The sequence below is a fragment of the Salmo salar genome, chromosome ssa22 (assembly GCF_905237065.1).
Source record: "Salmo salar chromosome ssa22, Ssal_v3.1, whole genome shotgun sequence".
NCBI classification, from domain to species: Eukaryota; Metazoa; Chordata; class Actinopteri; order Salmoniformes; family Salmonidae; genus Salmo; species Salmo salar.
This window is the reverse complement of record NC_059463.1, coordinates 2,918,842-2,925,732: the sequence shown is the minus strand read 5'-3', so window position 1 is coordinate 2,925,732 and position 6,891 is coordinate 2,918,842.

Below are 6,891 nucleotides of genomic sequence, written 5' to 3'. Positions count from 1 at the left end.
ATGACAGAACCTCCACCTCCAAATCAATCCCGCTCCAGAGTACAGGCGTCGGTGTAACGCTCATTTCCTTCGACGATAAACGCGAATCCGACCATCACCCCTGGTGAGACAAAACCGCGACTCGTCAGTGAAGAGCACTTTTTGCCAGTCCTGTCTGGTCCAGCGACGGTGGGTTTGTGCCCATAGGCGACGTTGTTGCCGGTGATGTCTGGTGAGGACCTGCCTTACAACAGGCCTACAAGCCCTCAGTCCAGCGTCTCTCAGTGTATTGCGGACAGTCTGAGCACTGATGGAGGGATTGTGCGTTCCTGGTGTAACTCGGGCAGTTGTTGTTGCCATCCTTTACCTGTCCCGCAGGTGTGATGTTCGGATGTACCGATCCTGTGCAGGTGTTGTTACATGTGGTCTGCCACTGCGAGGACAATCAGCTGTCCATCCTGTAGCGCTGTCTTAGGCATCTCACAGTACGGACATTGCAATTTATTGCCGTGGTCACATCTGCAGTCCTCATGCCGCCTTGCAGCATGCCTAAGTAACGTTCACGCAGATGAGCAGGGACCCTGGGCATTTTCTTTTGGTGTTTTTCAGAGTCAGTAAAAATACCTCTTTTGTGTCCTAAGTTTTCATAACTGTGACCTTAATTGCCTATCGTCTGTAAGCTGTTAGTGTTTTAACGACAACTCCACATGTTCATTAATTGTTTATGGTTCATTGAACAAGCATGAAAATGGCTATCTAGTAAAGATCAACAACCAACTTGACAGAGTTTGAAGAATAATGTGCAAATAGTGTATAATCCAGGTAGTGCAAAGCTTTTAGAGACTTACCCAGAAAGACTCACAGCTGTAATCCCTGTCAAAGGTAATTCTAACATTTATTGTCTCAGGGGTGTTAATACTTATGTAAATATTTGTCTGTATTTCATTTTCAATAAATTTGTGATATCTAAAACATGTTTTCACTTTTTCATTTTGGGGTATTGCGTGTAGCTGGGTGAGAAAAAAAATGTAATTAATTTTGAATTCAGGCTTTAACAAGAAAATGTTGTATAAGTCAGGGGTATGAATACTTTCTGAAGGCACTGTAGGTCCATGCCTCTATACAAATAATTTGGTAATGATCCTTAGGGCTAAACATTTCCATGACCTATATCTACCCAACCAGGAAGGCAAGCCAAGAGCTCCGTTGCTGTATTATGATTCTCATCGCATCCCCCCAAAGTGTGCATTTCCTCTTCCTCTCATAAATTTAACAGCATTTGACTGGTGTTAGCATTGGCTCGAGAGTGTATCCACCAGATTTCTTAAACAAGATAACGCATTTAAAATGAATTAGGTGGCGGGTGGAAGCCATCTATTCATTTACTCATGGCCTCTTCCCTCTTGGGCGTTCTACAGAGCAGAAAGAGTGTTCTTCTTACGTGTCATAGTCTTGGACCACCAGGCCCACTGACCAGGTGGCCGCCAGGTACTGGATCAGACCGTCAGGACTCAGGTAATGCAGGGACTGTGGGGATCGAGGGTCGCCATTCAACCCAGTGAAGTCAATGCCCACCTGAGTGATGAAGTCCAATTGGCACAAAAAAGCTCAAATAAAGACTAATTTAAAATAAGCAATGTTTAAAAGATGTAGCCATTGATTCTTAAAGGGCAATTCCACCACATTTCATACTCATTATTTATCTCCAGCACCAAACCAGTGTCTACATACGTGAAAACAACACGGTTCTATGCATTGTGGTTAGAAGTCAAGTGGCTGCCCTCCACAAGAAAATCAGCAGACTTCCTCACTGGGTTAATGCGGAAGACACATTTCAGTTGAATGCATTCAGTTGTACAACTGGCTAGGTATCCCCCTTTCACTTCCTTCCTTCCTTCCTCTGACCAGCTCACAGGGTAGGATTAAAAGTAAGACAGTGGTCCCACTTACACAGTGACTTTCAAAACCTGCAACGAGTTTCTAGCCACAGCGAGGGTATTTTCTTGCTCCCCATGTCACAGTGCTTCTAAAATGTTTTAACTTTTGATGGTGTCGTCGGGTAGAACTTCATATTTTTTCGGCACAAGGTAGAAATGCACCGTTTTCACATATGTAAACACTGGTATTGTGCTGGAGATACTTAAAAGGAGGTTGACAAAATTATGAAATTGCTCTTTAAAGAATATAACGTGTAAATACCTTACGATCTTAGTCCATTTGTCATACCCCATCAGAACCCAAAATATAATCTTATTTTACTCCATTGTTTATAATCAATGTAATTGTAAACAAAAACTGTAGTCTATGTATTTGAGAGTGGTTACATTTCTACAGCCCCCCTCAGCTGTTTACAAAGACAAATGATGGTGTTTTTTTGTATCCCGGAATTCCCCTTTAACTTATCTTCATTAGTGCATTTCCAATCCATCAAAGATAATGCTTGAGTTTTGGACATGAACTAATAAGCACAACTTCAACCTTTTATTTCTGATTGTGTCCGAAGAGCTTACTTACGCTTTGAACACACCGACTGTGTCTGGCGTTTCGATACACCAGAAGTACATTCATTTCCAATGGAACGCTGCGTTTGCCTTGCAGCATTGCGTTGCAGAGGCAGTTGCAGTGCGTTCTGTGTGGTGCATACGTTCGATTGTATGCGTAGACTTGACAGAAAGTAGCAAAATGTGAATGTTGAATTTTTGTTGCACACATATCCAGTAAAAAAATGTGGGATTACATAATAAAAACAGTTTGACTGGAGAATTTGTTTAGATTTTTTATTCATTTAATTGTCAAGAATATTATTTATTCGATGACATCCACAAATTAATTGTGAGAGCCTATAATATAATTTCCCTCAACTGCAGTTTTGGAGCGAAATGCAATAATAAATAGTCAAGATAGCAGCGTAGGTTCTTTCAACAATGAGACCAACATTGAGGAAGGTGGTCTTGATCGCACTGTTGGGCCGGGACCAGCCCCGCTGAAAGCGCAGGTCTGTGTGGTTCCAGAGATGGTTAAAGTCCCGAAAGCAGGCAGGAGGGTTCCACCGTCTCATTCAAGAGCTTCGAATGTTTGGAGAGGAATTCCGAAGTTACTTTCGTCTGGACCGAAGCCAGTTCGATCACCTGCTCCAGATGGTTGGAGCCAGGATCGCCCGGATGGATACCAACTACCGGGAGTCCATCAGCACGGTTGAACGCCTGGCGATTAGTCTCCGGTAAGCTTTTGATTGATTCATTGTTTTTATGTGCAACCTAGCTAGCTAAAGGGCGCTGTAGTTAATATTCCCTATTTGACATCAGATGTGCTTTTACAGAATGTTCATTAGGACTATAACTTTTCCCAAAGTTGGTTAATAATAATTTAATTATGCAATGTTACCAAATGAAAAGAAAATTGGGGTGCCTTCTGCTCTGATGAAGGTAGGCTAGTCTTCTCCAGGATCCATTGTTGTTCAAGATAGTTACAGTCATTCATTACATTCTTATTGGACTCAGGTACACTCTTAGAGAAAAAGGTTCCAAAAGTGTCCTCCTGCTTTCCCCATAGGATAACCATTTTTGGTTCCAGGTATAACCCTTTGGGGAAAATGTTATACATGGAAGCCAATAGGGTTCTACTTGGACCCAAAAGAGGTACTACCTGGAACCAAAAAGGGATCTCCTATGGGGACAGCCAGAGAACCCTTTTAAGTAGATAGAAAGAATGGTACTAAGAGTAGAGTTGGCCTGGGCTACAGTTTAATGATATAGTCATTGCCTTTGAAACAGTACACAATTCAGTCTTTGTTAATGATGGTTGATGAATATTACAATATAATTAGTAGATCATTAAAAAAAACAGTAATGAGGTAGCTATAGGAGTAGATAGAATATGTGGGTGGAATTCAAGTTACACACAATATTGATCATTATTTGGAATTATATTCTAGATTCTTGGTGACAGGGGACTCCTACAGGACCATAGGATTCAGCTTCCGAGTTGGACGGTCCACGGTGCAGGCATTGTCCCCTCTGTGGCACAAGCCATTTGGGACTGTCTGGTTGGTGAATACATGCCTGTCCCCACAGAGGAAGACTGGAGGGCCATCGCTGCTGAGTTGCTGGAGAGGTGGAATTTCCACAACTGTCTTGGCTCCATTGATGGGAAACATGTAGTAATCCAGGCTCCACCGTGCTCAGGTTCGCAATTCTACATTTAGTTTACATATTAAGTTGTACTCTTGGCGGTTGTAGATGCCATCTACTATTTCTGTGTTGTCGATGTTGGTGCTTATGGCAAGGGAAGTGATGGCGGGACCCTCCGGGACTCTGCCGTCTGCCAGGCACTTCAGGATGGCACCCTGGAGATTCCACCACCTGCATCACTCCCTGGAGCTGAAGACCTGGGACCTGTTCCCCACGTCTTCGTCGGCGACAAGGCCTTCCCTTTAAGACCCAACCTCATGAGGCCCTACGCTGGAGGCCAGCTGCCGTTGCCAAAGCCTGTAACGATCTTTAACAAACGATTGTCCAGGGCAAGGTTAGTTGTTGAATGCGCCTTTGGGATTCTGGCAGCCCGGTGGAGAATGTACATTTAACATTACATTTAAGTCATTTAGCAGACGCTCTTATCCAGAGCGACTTACAAATTGGTGCATTCACCTTATGATATCCAGTGGAACAACCACTTTACAATAGTACATCTATATCATTTTTTTTTGGGGGGGGGGTTAGAAGGATTACTATATCCTATCCTAGGTATTCCTTAAAGAGGTGGGGTTTCAGGTGTCTCCGGAAGGTGGTGATTGACTCCGCTGTCCTGGCGTCGTGAGGGAGCTTGTTCCACCATAGGGGTGCCAGAGCAGCGAACAGTTTTGACTGGGCTGAGCGGGAACTGTGCTTCCTCAGAGGTAGGGAGGCGAGCAGGCCAGAGGTGGATGAACGCAGTGCCCTTGTTTGGGTGTAGGGCCTGATCAGAGCCTGAAGGTACGGAGGTGCCGTTCCCCTCACAGCTCCGTAGGCAAGCACCATGGTCTTGTAGCGGATGCGAGCTACAACTGGAAGCCAGTGGAGAGAGCGGAGGAGCGGGGTGACGTGAGAGAACTTGGGAAGGTTGAACACCAGACGGGCTGCGGCGTTCTGGATGAGTTGTAGGGGTTTAATGGCACAGGCAGGGAGCCCAGCCAACAGCGAGTTGCAGTAATCCAGACGGGAGATGACAAGTGCCTGGATTAGGACCTGCGCCGCTTCCTGTGTGAGGCAGGGTCGTACTCTGCGAATGTTGTAGAGCATGAACCTACAGGATTGTGTCACCGCCTTGATGTTAGTGGAGAACGACAGGGTGTTGAAGAGCGCTTGGTCTCAGCCCCTCAAATGTCGATGCCTGCGTAAAGGCCACGTGTTCTCTATAACTACCTGCGGCGGTCATTCCAGGAGCCGCTCTGGATGGAGATGGGCACGCCAAATGGTCACCTACCTGATGTCACCAGGGCAGGTGCCAACAACGCCCCCAGACAGGCACTCCAGGTGAGAGAGAAGTTGACCACCTACTTCTCATCGCCAGCAGGTGAAGTTCCATGGCAGTATGCCGTGGAGTGAAACTGCTCTTTTAAGAGCCCCCTAACACAAAGGTTACTTTAAGAACCATCCACCGTTGTCCATAAAGTTGCATTTTTCCCCCAGATTACTTTATGTATCATTGTCTCTCTTCATTTGGAAGCTATATTTAAGTGAAATTTGGGAGTAAAGACCACACCTTAACCCCTTCCCTCTCCTTAACGTCAGTATTATACACACCTGGCATGGTACATCAGGTGAGCAGGAGCACTAATTAAAGGTTATACGACATACAGTTAGTATGATAACAAAGGGAAAGGGTAACCTAGGGTCCATACAAATAGTACAGTTTACCACCATGTTCACTGGCCTGACAAAATACAGGTGGGAAAAAAAACGAATTCGGAAAATAATGTGTTTTTACTTTCATCTTGTCTTAGATCTGCAAAGGTGTAGGGAAGAAATAAGCAGATTAAGTCTAAATGAGATATTAATAAACAACTGACTATGAAAACATAATTTACTAAGTATTCAAGTACAGGAAAGAATGTTTAAAAAAATAAAACTATTGAAAGCGGTGTGTGTGCGTGTAAATAAAATAAAAAATGAATGTGTAGCCTGTAATCTGTAAGAGAACAACAAGAGCATGTTATTTTGGTACAACTGCAGACTGATACAGGGACTACTCATAAAGCCTAGACGTAGTAGGGGAACTTCAGACATGGCCATAAAGAGAGAGAGGGCAGGGCACTGGAGATCTGAGGGACAGAGAGGAGTGGAGAAGAGGTGTGTGTCTGTCTCTGAAAAAAATAAAATAATGTGTAGCCATAACACAGCTAAACAAACAAATGGTCCCTGGATGTCATGGACCAGTCGATGGAACATAACTTCACAAACAGTTTCAACACCCGGATTTTCAAGTGGTTTTAAATGAAAGAAATACATTGACCTTTAGTCTTGTAAGAGACCAACAAGAGCTTCTGAATTCTCCGGTGTATGGGTTTCAATTCCGTCAATTCAGAAATCTATGTAACCCTAATAATGAATGCTATCCTAGGACTTTATAAACAAATGACTTTATGAATTGACTGAATTTAAATGGAACTGACGTGTGTGAAAAGAAAGGTACAATGAGGGAGGTCAAAACAACAACCAGACAACTCCTCTCCTCTTCCTGTGAGCTGATCGGCTAAATTGACTCCATTTCTGAAAGGGAAGAGAAAAACAACATATACAAGCTTAAAATGATATGACACCATAAAAGGTGAGATTTATGTTAACTAAATACTGCTTGTGTAGTTAGAGGCATAAATATAGGAACAGTGTGGTAAAGTTGGTAATACTTGCTGTTTACTCATGGAATTTGTATTTC